Genomic DNA, 13,085 nt, shown 5'->3' with positions numbered 1-13,085 from the left:
TTGTGTTCAGATTGCTGCAGCAGCGCCCCTCTCTGGACGATTAAGGAACAGACTCTTTAATGAAATGACCAAAATCAGTAAAGTAAGTCATTAATCATTCAGATGTAAACAAATAAAAGGATAAAAGGTCAAATAACTTTACCCTGATGCTATGTGTTTATCATATTTCAGACATTGTATGCATTTTGTTACTAGCCATTGTTTGTTTGTTAAAAGAAAATACATTTACAGAATAAATAAATGAATTTAAATTAATATTACAGTTGACAACACAACAAAAGTACATGAGTGTTTAATTAGGGTTTACATTTGAATCACAACTTCTAATAGTCATTTTCATGGCTGCCTTTTCATTTAAGTAGATATTTTTCTGTATCAAATCTTTCTTGAGCAATCCTAATATTGTTTTATGAGTATAGCTTGAGACTGAGTTTTGCCATGAAACAATTATTTAACTACTGCATTGTAACCACTAACCAGCTTCCTCTTCCCACTTTAAGTCCCGGTCAGTAGAGGATCTACACAAACATGAGAGAGAGAAACTTAAAGACCTGAAGCAAGAAATTAAACCAGACTGGGAAATGTGCCAGTCATGCGTCATGAGGCTGTGTCTAACACCTGGCTGCCTGGTGAGGGACTGATGATAGATGGTTGGATTCCTTTGTTGGCTGCAGCCTCATAGCCACAGCATAAACTGCCTAAGACCCACTGTGAGCTTAAACTCTCCATCAAACCGAGCAGAGAGCTCACAGAGCTGGAGCTGCAGGAGGAACAAGCACAAGCCAGGAAGGAGGTCATGTCTTCAGAGATTGTTACTGAGCCTGAAAAAACTACTTTTGGCCCTGTAAACTGGCAGCGGCAGAAACATCAATGCTTGAACCAAAAGTCCCCTTCTCCGTATATCAAGTCTTGTGTAACATTATAGCATTTTAATAAATGTGAGTTCAATAGTTAGATATTGATTTTTATTTTGACTGGAGGCAATGAAATGATTATACTGGACCACTTTGTCCAGCACAGGCAAACATATAACATATTGATTTAATTTAGTATCTCTGATGACAGTATTATACTCTGGGGGAGAGAAACAGATGATCAAGAAATAAACTTGGCTCTATCTAGTGGTCAAATAACAGACTGTGTTGTTTTGTGAGGAGCAGCCCGAGGCAGAACTCTCCTGACAGAGGATGATGATGATGTCATCATTTTAAAGCGGCATAACTTTTAAATAGAAACAAATGTGCCTGAGTTCACATAATGCTGATTAAGCCTTTCAGCTCCACATGACAGAGTTTTACACCAAAACGGTGTAAGCCAAAGGTCAATGATGTATGGATGAAATCTTTAAAACCTGCAAATTGAGTTTTGACTTTGAAAAACTTTGACATAGATATTGTCACAGATGAAGTTATTAAACAAAAAAGAAATGGGATGTTGATGATAATCAAAATGAAAGCAAGTAGAACGTGTCTTTCCTCCTCTTTATCTTGATGTCAAAGTAATTAAAGTATAATGGTATTTGTGATGTATTTTATAAATACAGACAATAATAAATGAAAACATGGAGGTAAAGGATAGAAATGTGAACATTTTGAGAATGTAGCATATAAAAGAGGAGACCGATTGATTGATTGATTGATTGGTGGCATACGACACACCTGATCGTCTTCGCTCAGGTGTTTCCAATCAGCTGATGACGCTGCTTCCTCCTCCTCTTCCTCCTCCTCTTCCTCCAGCCAATGTCAGTTCAGTGCTGTTACTTCGAAGAGAAGCCACATAAACGAGACGCAAAACGGAAAAAAGACACTGTTTAACTAGAGAAACCGTTTCTGATGAAGGGAAACAAACAAACAAAAAAACCTAAGCGGCGTGACGTCAGACGCCGAAATCTTGGTCACGTGCAGCAGCTCCTGTATAAAATAACTCGGCAAAGAGATTCAAGATGGCGAGTTCCACCTGATCCAGGTTGATGATTGTCCAGAATGGTGAGTAAGTTTTGTCAAGTTATCTTAAGGGTGACTCTGTTGGTTTAATGTTATGCTCGAAATTAGCCTTAGCTCAGTCTTGCCTCATTGTCATCTTCATTCTGCTTTTATTTTAATTTTAGCTTATTTGCTCAGTTTCAGCTTTGGCTCAAGCTGTGTTTCAATGTCAGCTCAAGTTTGGCTTAATGTTGGCTTAATTATTTGCTCAAGAATGGCTTTAGCTCAGTGTTCGCTATGCTGTGCATCACTCACACACTTAATGTTTAAGTAGTCATCTGCTCATTAGTTTTAGCTCAATGTTAGCCAAGCAGTGTCTCATTGTTGGCTCAACACTGATTTAATGCTAGCTTAGTCATTTGCTCATTAGCTTTAGCCCAATGTTAGCCAAGTAGTGCTCCATTGCCTGCCTTAATGTTAGCTTATTTGCTCAATTTCAGCTTTGGCTCGATTTAATCTGAATTGTGTCTCCGTTGGCTCAATTATGGCATAATGTCAGCTTAATTATTAGGCCTGGATTAATTGTTGCTCATACAACTTAAAGGAGAGTTGCAGAGAGTTATTTCTTAATTTTTGATCAATTGGGGCTATTGTTATCTGAATTGGTGGCCATTTTGTCAGGTCACAGCAGGTACATCATTGGTGTAAATGGGGCTGCAACAAATCATTTTAATAAATTGGTTAATCTGGTTTGTTTACATGTTTGGTCCATTAAATATTGATTGATGACACAAACTCTATGATTGTAAAGCTCAGTTAAATACTCAAACCATTATCAATAATTGTATTGATAAAAACCCCACAATTTATGAAACAAGACTAAAGACTAGTTAAAATGACTGCTGTGTTGTTAACAACCTGTTGCAGTCAATGTTGGTACTATTGGGTGTTTCATTGGAAAGATTTATACATTTTAATGTGTTAAAAGTTTAAAGACGGACTCCTGTCCAGACTAGGTCGTTAAATACCTACTTTTTTTTTCATAAAGAAACAATCTCCAGCTTCCTGCTCACGGGGACCTGGTGGCACTCGTCCAGACACAATACTTTAAAAAAAAAAAAAAAAAAGGTGAGTGACACCTTTGGAGACATTTACTATCTCAATTAAAACCTTGGATAATTAGCATAATTGAGTGAAAATGGCTGTCAAACATGCAAATAAAGCTGAATATTAAGACTACATAGAATTGTGCTGCAGCCATGAGTCTTTACGAACAATGACATGAACCATGTCTGTACCTACTACAACCACATTACAGAGCACCTATAGTAGTTATTTTACACCGGTCATGGCAGGATCTTGAACATTGAGGTTTGAGACTGGACTCTGTTTTTGTTTTTCCCAGGTTGATCTTCATGAAGATCTTCAATCAGTAAGTGTCATGTATTTAAATTGTGGGTGGCCGCCGTGTCCCCACTCGCTCTTTTTCTTGGCTGCTGTGCCTGTATCTATTCTGTCTGCATTGTCCACTTGAATTTGCTGAAAACTGTCCATACGTCCAACATGGCCACGTTCTTTCTCTTCTCCAGCTTTCCATCTGCCATATAGCTGAGGGTTGTACATGGAGCATTAGCCACAGGTTGTTTTCTGCTTGTTGGTTTAAGTGACATTTTTGGGTGTGTCTGAATATGTAAAATGTTAATCTGGTCCCTGTTTCTTTGGAACTGCTGAGCAAGTGATTTGTAAGAATGGGGTGCTGTACTGATGCAGGGTTTTAAGGTTCTTTGGCAGTTTGTCATTTGAAGGATTGCTGATCAGGGTGTTAAATGGATCTTGTGTGTTCGAGATGTGTGGATTGAATAGCTGTGATGCTCTGAAAATAGGATTCTGCTCAGCAGTTAACGTTGAAGTAGATATGGTGTGAATATGACTGGTTTCTCTTACAGGGCTGCTGTGCCAAATCCTAAAAATGCTTGATAAATGAATGCACTAACATTTCCTTTTCAGGTCTATCTACAAAGGGTAAGTCCATTTTCTTTTTCCTATGGGGTGCTACCGTGTTGGCCTCGTGTGGTTAGGATTTGTAGAGTAGGGGAATAAACAAAAAAACTTGTGTGGTGTCTTGCATGGCCACTGTGCCATTAACCCAGTGGTTCCTTATTATTTTTCTGTCATGCCCCCCCCCCCCCAGAGGACAGAAATGTTTTCAAGCCCCTCCCAAATTGAAATACTATTGAGAACCTGATAATTTGTATTTATTTATCTGTATAAACCATTGTATGAATTGTCCTGCCCTGCCTCTCAACACCCCTCCCCCCCCCGACACCTCACCGCCCCACTATTTGAGAAGTACTGCATTAATCCCCTTTTTTCAAATTTTACTAAAGAGGATTAAAATTGTTCTCACACTTTATTGGCCATCGCTGTTTTCCTGGCCGCGGTGCTGATCTATCCTGGCTGCCATGCCTTTCAACTGTCTGAGAATCAGGTTTTGAAAAATGCAGAAATTCTGTCTTAAGCTTTTTTATGTGTGGTGATGGACCAGATTTTAAACCAGGTTTAAATGGATGTAAATGAATTTCTGTCGTCTGTAGTGCGTTTGATTCCACAATTTAGGCAGCTTGTGATGTCATTAGGATGATGCTTAATCCTAATGTCTTGGTTGGATGCATGAGAAATGTTAATCTCCCAGGTGTGTTGGCGAGTTCCTCCTGATTTTGTAGCCTTGCCCCAAAGTTTCTCTCTGCTTTTACTCTTGAGCTACGCATTCAATTTTTTCCTCCATCCCTTCTCCAGATCTTGTTTTCTCTCCCTGCAGCCCTCCAATACCCACTGCTGCTGTTGTCACATCTGCTAAAGTTAACCGTATCCTCATTCACTGCGTCTTCATGTGTTGGGTAAGATGTGTCGTTAGACTACTGACAAAACAGACCCCTTAAAATGCTTGATCTAATTTCTCCTAAATGGTTCTTCGGTTTACAAGACAAAAAAAGTCAGTGAATTTAACATTCTCATGTCAGTAACCTGACCTCTGGGAAACCATGCAAAATATCCATATTTGAGCAAATTTATCGCTCAATTTGTAAATCAGTCAGAATTTAATGAGCTGGTTCTCCTTCACACAGCAGAGAACAAGGTAAATTGAGTCGACTCGTAAGATGGTAAGGCTTTTTGTCCTTCCCCTTCTTCTCTGTGTGTGAGGGAATCTGGCCACGGATCCTGACTGAGTGGCATACCATGGCTGTGCAGTTTCCAAAATCAGACAAGGATCCATCTGGTTTTGTGACTCAGCCTATCGTGGTATGCATTTATCTTCCTCCAAAAAATTAAATATTGTAATGAACATGTTTGCCATATATATCACTTGTAGACAAAATGAAGTATTTGGTCAAATTGGGGTCAAGCATTTTCACGTGTTTGCTTTGTCAATAGTCTCGTGCCGCATCTTGCTTAACACATGAGAAGCTCTGAATTGTGAAACCTCTGCCTCTTGCAGATGTTGCGATGACAGCAGTGGGTGTTGGAAGGCTACAGGGAGAGAAAATTAGATCTTGGGACAGGAAAGTGGAACTGATTTCATGCTTGGCCAAATAGGGGTTTAAGCAGAGAACCTTTGTGGTGAGATAACAGAATCAGAAGGGACTGTCTGGGCAACTGCGAGATTTGCAGTTTTTCCATGCAGCCAACCAAGACATTGGGCTTAGCATCATCCCAAATGGCTAGCAAACTGAGACACAGTGAGTGGATATCTGATATTTGTAAAGAAATCTACAGGAGGTGAAGCTTGATGTTCTGATTGTGTTTGGAGGCAGGGGTAGCTTGGCAAACTGTCAGTGTAGAACAGGAAAAGCAGGCACATATTGGGGAGTGCATTCATCAGTGGGCCCTGACTGGATGTGAGAAGATGTCTCGCACTTGAGGAGGTGAGCTACCTTTTTCGGATTTTTGTAAGTGTTTTTTTTTTTTTACCTTTTTTCTTGTGACAAATTCTACCTTGTGTTGAAGAGGTGAAGGCTGCAACAGATTCCTGCATCAGAGGACTTCATGTTGGACACGACAAGGAGATGTCCCATCCTTGGATGGCTGTGGCAAGGACTTTGCCCAAGGTGAACCCAACCCTTCTACGATGACGCCTCTTTGCCACAGGGTGTCTTCAGGTACGTTCTTTCAGATGGTACTTTTGTTCATTTTATGTTTACTTTATACTCAAATAGGCTAACCTTTTATCAGATTTTGGACCAGAGCCTACCAAACTGTACACATGCCTCAGTGGCTGCTACATCACTCTGCCCAACTGGATCCAGCTCAGATTTTTTTTTGAATGGACTTCACCTCCTAATGCCAGAGACTCATCCAGCCCAGACCCCCACGCGCACTGACCCACAAGCACTCATCATAAAACATTACATGCATATGATGCAGAACAACATTCAAAGTCAAAGCTAAACTGTCATTTATTTATTTTTAGTGTAGTCACATATTTTGGGTGTAATTCAGTTTATGGATAATATGAAATACTTTAAATCTGGCATTTGTTGGCACATTTTTGATATCCATTTTAAGTCTTGAACTGTTTACTCAGACTTTATGCACTGCCATCAGCCTTTGTAGTTTTATCCATCACCAAACAAACTAGAAATTCGGTGTTAAGTCTGACTTGTCTCACTCTGCCAAGTTTAGTTCCTGCTAAAGACTCGAGTTGAACCTTTTTGTGTTCATAAAGCCTTTTTGCGCGTTATGTTGGGAGGCCTCCCAGCAGGGGATTTCCATCATCCCCTGCAAAACCATGCGTTACTCGTGTCTTGTAGGGATGCAGGGATATCCTGCAGAGTTTCATAAATGGGATTATCCTCATTGGATAGGTTGCAGGATTAGAGTGAGTTTCGGTTCTTTAGGAGAAAACAAACCTGGCAGAGAGACAACTCATTAACTGAAGGTTCCACAAAGTATGAGAACTTTATCCTTTCTCTTATGGACAATTGATATGAAACCTTATTCTATTCTGAATTCCAATGTGGACTTTACCACCTAAAGCCAGAGACAACCTAGAACTCCTGCGCCCACTGACCCACACATCACAAAACATTACATGAACATATTGGGGAGTGCATACATCAGTGGGCCCTGACTGGATGTGAGAAGATGTGTCGCACTTGAGGAGGTGAGCTACCTTTTTAGGATTTTTGTAATTTTTTTTTTACCTTTTTCTTGTTACTTCTGTGACAAATTCTACCTTGTTTTGAAGAGGTGAAGGCTGCAACAGATTCCTGCATCAGAGGACTTAATGTTGGACACGACAAGGAGATGTCCCATCCTTGGATGGCTGTGGCAAGGACTTTGCCCAAGGTGAACCAACCCTTCTACGATGACGCCTCTTTGCCACAGGGTGTCTTCAGGTACGTTCTTTTAGATGGTACTTTTGTTCATTCTGTTTACTTTATACTCAAATAGGCTAACCTTTTTTCAGATTTTGGACCGGAGCCTACTAAACTGTACACATGCCTCAGTGGCTGCTAGATCACTCTGCCCAACAGGACATGGTCACAGATCCAGCTCCGAGATTTTTTTTCTTGAATGAACTTTAACTCCTAATGCCAGAGACTCAGCCAGCCCAGACCCCTACACACACTGACCCACAAGCACACATCACAAAACATTACATGCACATGATGCTGCATAACATTCAAAGTCAAAGCTAAACTGTGATTATTATTGGAGGGTTTTTCAGTAAGTGTAGTCACATATTTTGGGTGTAATTCAGCCCATGGATAATATGAAATACTATAAATCTGGCATTTGTTGCACATTTTTATATCCATTTTAAGTCTTGAACTGTTTACTCAGACTTTATGCACTGCCATCAGCCTTTGTAGTTTTATCCATCACCAAACAAACTGGAATTCGGTGTTAAGTCTGACTTGTCTTACTCTGCCAAGTTTAGTTCCTGCTAAAGACTCGAATTGAACCTCTTTGTGTTCATAAAGCCTTTTTGCGCGTTATGTTGGGAGGCCTCCCAGCAGGGGATTTCCATCATCCCCTGCAAAACCATGCGTTACTCGTGTCTTGTAGGGATGCAGGGATATCCTGCACAGTTTCGTACATGGGATTATCCTCATTGGATAGGTTGCAGGATTAGAGTGAGTTTCGGTTCTTTTAGGAGGAAACAAACCTGGCAGAGAGACAACTCATTAACTGAAGGTTACACAAAGTTTGAGAACTTTATCCTTTCTCTTATGGACAATTGATATGAAACCTTATTCTATTTTGAATTCCAATGTGGACTTTACCACCTAAAGCCAGAGACAACCCAGAACTCCTGCGCCCACTGACCCACACATAACAAAACATTACATGCACATAATGCAGCCCAACATTCAAACACAGACACTCCTATTTTCAACCTGTATTTATTGCCCTATTTATACCAAGAAAATATTTGTATTGTATTTTTCTGTGATTGTTTGCTCTGAATTAACTACACTGAATAGAAAAACATAATATTCCAATCTGGTTTAAAGAACAATAGAATTTTGTCGTGAAATTACATTTGGTTCATGCTCTCATCTAAGAATTACAGTGGCCCTCAGGTCACTTCAAACAAACACGCTCTCTACAGCCAGTGTTTAATTTGATCGACATGGTGATACAAAATGTCAAACTCTGTGGAAGAGGACCTGCTCCCTGTGTTTTTAATTTTTAGGTCATCATAAATGAATAAAGTTGTGTTAAATTTCCATTGATTTTCCCTTAATCCTATCAAAAAGTTGTAAAAGTGCAGCATTTCTCTATTTATTCACAATATAGAGAACAAAGTGCATAAAGTCTATGTATTGAACGTGGATGGGGCATCTCTTAATGTAGCTTTCTCCACCATTATTCTGCTATAAACTCCCTCTTCTTCGGCCAATTAACTCCCCAAGTTTTCCTCATTCATTTTAAGCAGCGCCGCCATGAGGAGACATGAAGTAGCAACACCCTGCAAGTGAAACTTACTTTAGGGCACCTTAATTTGTTCATTAAAGTATCTATTTTAACATATTGTATTGCCTGAGGAAGGACAAAGTATCACCAAATCAATATTTTGTCCCAACCCTAAAATTTACACTATAAAGATCAAGATACTGTAAATGTGGGTTGGGAAAGTCTGCAAGAGTCAGAGTCCTGATGTGTTCAAACAAAGCATACTGATGTAAAATGAAAGCATTGCAACAACTTAGTTCCTGTTCGGGATCTTTTATTCAACAAAACAGGTTTAAGAATGGGAACGTAGTGGTGTGTGGTTTGTACTTTGTTACAGTAGCCTGTGGGTGTGTAGCGTCATATTTTTTTTTAATATACCTGTGTTGTTATAGCACTTAAGAGAAACACAATAAAAACAAAGAAAATAACCAGTAAGTGTTAGATTCCTTTCTGCATTCCTGAGGGCTTCATCATTAGCGTCTCCAGGGCTAATGATGGCTGGGTTTTAGCCACTTTCATATACTCCCACTTTAATCACTCTACGCTGCACTGAACAAAACCTGCCAATGCATCCAAAGTCGCTCCGTACAACACAGGCAGGCCTGCTCTGCCCCAATGCTCTGGTGGCATCAAGTATTTATTTGTCACATTAGTTCAAAACTGTTCTGGTCTGTTTTAAGTCATGAACTGGAGCATACACATTTTTTTATCTGTGAGGCAACCAGTGTCTTAGCAGTGCAGTGAGCAGGTCTGCGTTACTGTGTCATTATAGTCCTTAGATACACTAGCCACCTATTTCCTTTTGTGAGCTGACTCCACCAGTCCAACTGGCTGCCTCCCTGCACTCCTCGGTTCAACCTGTTCAGTACTGCACAATGACATAGAGACATTTTCAGGTTCATCATTTCACAAAGACTTAATGAGAGTCTTACGCACATGGCACATGCGTAAGCCAAACTCATTTATATCGTCGCATACATACCGAAATAAGAAATGCGTAGACGGGCGTACGTATTCTTAGCCGTGTACGTCTGAGTCAGCAGGAGTATTTATAGCCGAGTGAACGGAGTCACCTTTGTGATTATTGTTTCAGAGTTGCTTGAAAGTTGATCTTTCATGAAATAGCTTAAGAGGAAATCATCAAATTGATCATACCTGCCATCCTGTCATCACTGAAAACGAGCTTGTACAGGCTAGTGCTCCTTCCAATATGGTGCAGCAGTTTTTATTGAATGGTACACTTATCCTGAATTTATTTCCCATGCTTTTTAGAATATACTATATCCTACTAAGCTAAATCTGTGTGTCTGTATCACTCAAAAATAATTACACCGAAATCACACATCAGAATTTTTACTGATATAAATTGTGCAATTATTTGACAAAAAATAATCCACCAATCAAACCAAAATGCCTAACCTGTAGAGGGCTGGATTAAAAACCACACCAAAGACTGTGGTAATTAAGTATTCCCTATTTTCTTTAAGCAGTAAATGTATCAGGGTTATGTATCTTTGGGGATTTCTGGGTTTGTAATGGCTTAACATGGACCTTTCCTCAGACAGAAATGGGTGCAGGTGCCTTGCATAATCCCAGTCCCTGTTTCAATGTCAGTCCACATACCTCTCCGTCTCAGTGGGCAAACCTTCAGCTTTCACCCTGAGTGAATTCCTCGGAGCAATGTGTCAGATGTGTTCTCTGGGTGGAGAGACAAATGTTTACAGTGCAGGTCTTAATCTGAAAAGAAGATCTCTGAATGGATGCTTTATTTATCTGGCGTGGCCGGAGTTAATGATCAACTTTCAGTGAGACTACCTGTGGTGTTTTTTTGTTTTTTTTTATGGAGAGGAAAGCAGGTGGGGAGACACGGGACGGGGAGAACTGGAGCGTAACAGTGAAATAGTGGGAGGATGATAACATCCTGTGATGATTATGTTCAGACAATGTAATCGATGTGGCTTAAAAGGCTGAGTAGGGACATGTTTAGTTACTGAGTGATCATTGATTTATCATCTGAGAACACCTTGAATGAACAAATGCAATGAATAGTTTGACACACGTTACATGACAGTGCAGTAGGAACATGGTAACAGTATAATGATAGGGATATAACGTTACAGTAATATCTTCTTTCTTATAGTAATAGTTTGGTAATGAGGACTATAATTCATTTTGGTAATTACCATATTATACATACAGTTGAAATTCTTTCTCCCTTATGTCCCCACATTATTACCAGGATATTGTATGTGACTACCATATTATAAGAGGGCATTACCACAATATTACAGAACTATTATCATAGGAAAAGACTTTATTCATACACCTTATACTTTGGCACACATTTCTGACACTTTACAGATCAAACTGCATTAACTGTAAACAAAGATGACCGTTATTAGTGGTCGTCAAGCTTAGTTAGACCGTATGATCTGCAGTATGTGCATCTCTATACATTAATGTGTATATACAGTGTATATGTATAATGTACTATATCACTTGTGTATAGCACATTGTGAAGCCACATATCTTTAAAACTGATTAGATTTTTTTAAATTCCTGATTCATGTTTGTCCTTCTATGGTATAATATACTATTATTATTAGTTGCTGTATGCTTTCAAATGAAAACCCTTGTGCAGTGGAGTGTGGCAATGTCATCAGAGTTTCGACAGAGACGGGGTAACAGAGATAGAGACATCAGGACAGACATGGTAAATATTCCTGTTGCCATAACAACAACTTTCTCTGTTTTTTAAAAAAAAAAAAAAATCTGAGATAAACAATGAAAAGGTATTCCCTGATTCCTCCCCTCCCGCTCTCTGTTTCTGTTTCTGCGTGCTTGAGTCTGTCCTCTTGGCACGGACACACACAGAAACCATTAAGCCAGAGATTGCATAGTCGCACCAAGACGCAGAGATTTTCTTATCACAGCGGCATGTCTGCGAGACGAGGATCCAGTGACACTTTCGAAACTTGGCTTTATCACCAAGGAGAGTCTTGAGAAGGAAGGATCAATCCACTGAGCTACCGTATCAGCTCGTGTAGTTATGACCTGAGCTTTAAAATAAGACGATGGGAACTGTCTGTATTCAAATAGTTTATGAACTAACAATGCATATTGCCTGGTGCATCATTGTCTTGTAGCTCTTTAGTTCATCATGGAGACTCTGATACACAAAGTGTTCACTGACAGTGTAGAAAAGGTATTCTTTTTCATTAAGATGCTTAAAAACATGTCAAAGTTAAACATGACTCAGTTTGTCACTCATGAGTTCAAGTTTCAAAAAATCTCATTTGTCTTTTCCTTATTAGCGTATGACTGTCAATACCTTATTATCTTATTAGAATAAAACAATGTGACCACTTATTTCTGTGGCATTCTGACTTTGTCAACACAAATGTTACTGCTGATAATGGATCTGTTGAGCATAACTCATCAATGTTGACACGTGGTTTATTAAACACATGACTAGTTGGCTATTTGACACCTGTTACTCATGATTGTAATCAAATAATATTCACTTTTTTTGTGCATCTGTACACTGGATTTGTGATGATGATAATGATGGTGTACTGAGGATCATCTCGGATAAATGATCTAAAAGCACGGGAAAAACTGACAGACTTGGAAACAACATGAAAACTTTATTAGTCACTGGAAGTAAATGGAGAGACGAAAGCATCAGGAAGGACTAAATATAAATATAAAGTGGCCCAGCAGGTGAATTTGGCACCAGGCCTGAGAGCTTTATTTTACATAATGTGAACTTACAACAATGACAATACTGTATACTAATGTCCTATTAACACATTGTTACCTCCGGCTCTCTCCCCAAATAATAATAATAATAATTAAAAAAAGGTCTAATTTTAAACAGTTACTATGTTAATACATGATTGAATCAACACATCCACTCCTTTACATGTCAAGTGACTGTGGTCGAAAGTGATGGGCGTTCAAACTGGAGGATAATTTAGCTCCCTGGCTCGGGTTGGGTTCAGCACATACAAAGGCCTCTGTTACTGAAGAGGTGCACGCTCCCATGGGGCTTGTTGCCACGCAACCGCAAGCCCCGCCTTATTGTCACGGTGGCTTTCACCTGATCGGCGCTCACGTGACAGATTCTGACGGACGGTCCAATCAGAAGTGAGGACAGGTGCTTCGACTTGAGAGTTTCGGAGGCGGAAACCTGCTGGTTTA

The 13,085-nt window shown here is 39.6% G+C and overlaps 1 long non-coding RNA gene across 2 annotated transcripts; it reads left to right on the top strand.

The window, feature by feature from the left end:
- Window positions 1–5,447: 5,447 nt before the first annotated feature.
- LOC131447100 (uncharacterized) lies at window positions 5,448–8,906 on the top strand. Of its 2 annotated transcripts, XR_009233994.1 has the most exons (5): window positions 5,448–5,845; window positions 5,928–6,079; window positions 6,153–7,083; window positions 7,168–7,318; window positions 7,390–8,906. It is a non-coding gene; the product is annotated as an uncharacterized LOC131447100 (long non-coding RNA). The 2 variants fall into 2 exon arrangements; XR_009233993.1 differs by having other exon boundaries at window positions 5,448–6,079.
- The last annotated feature ends 4,179 nt before the right edge of the window (window positions 8,907–13,085 follow it).

Source organism: Solea solea, chromosome 20, assembly GCF_958295425.1.
Source record: "Solea solea chromosome 20, fSolSol10.1, whole genome shotgun sequence".
In the NCBI taxonomy this organism is placed as follows: domain Eukaryota; kingdom Metazoa; phylum Chordata; class Actinopteri; order Pleuronectiformes; family Soleidae; genus Solea; species Solea solea.
The sequence above is the reverse complement of the archived record's forward strand: the minus strand, read 5'-3'. Positions and strand labels throughout refer to the sequence as shown.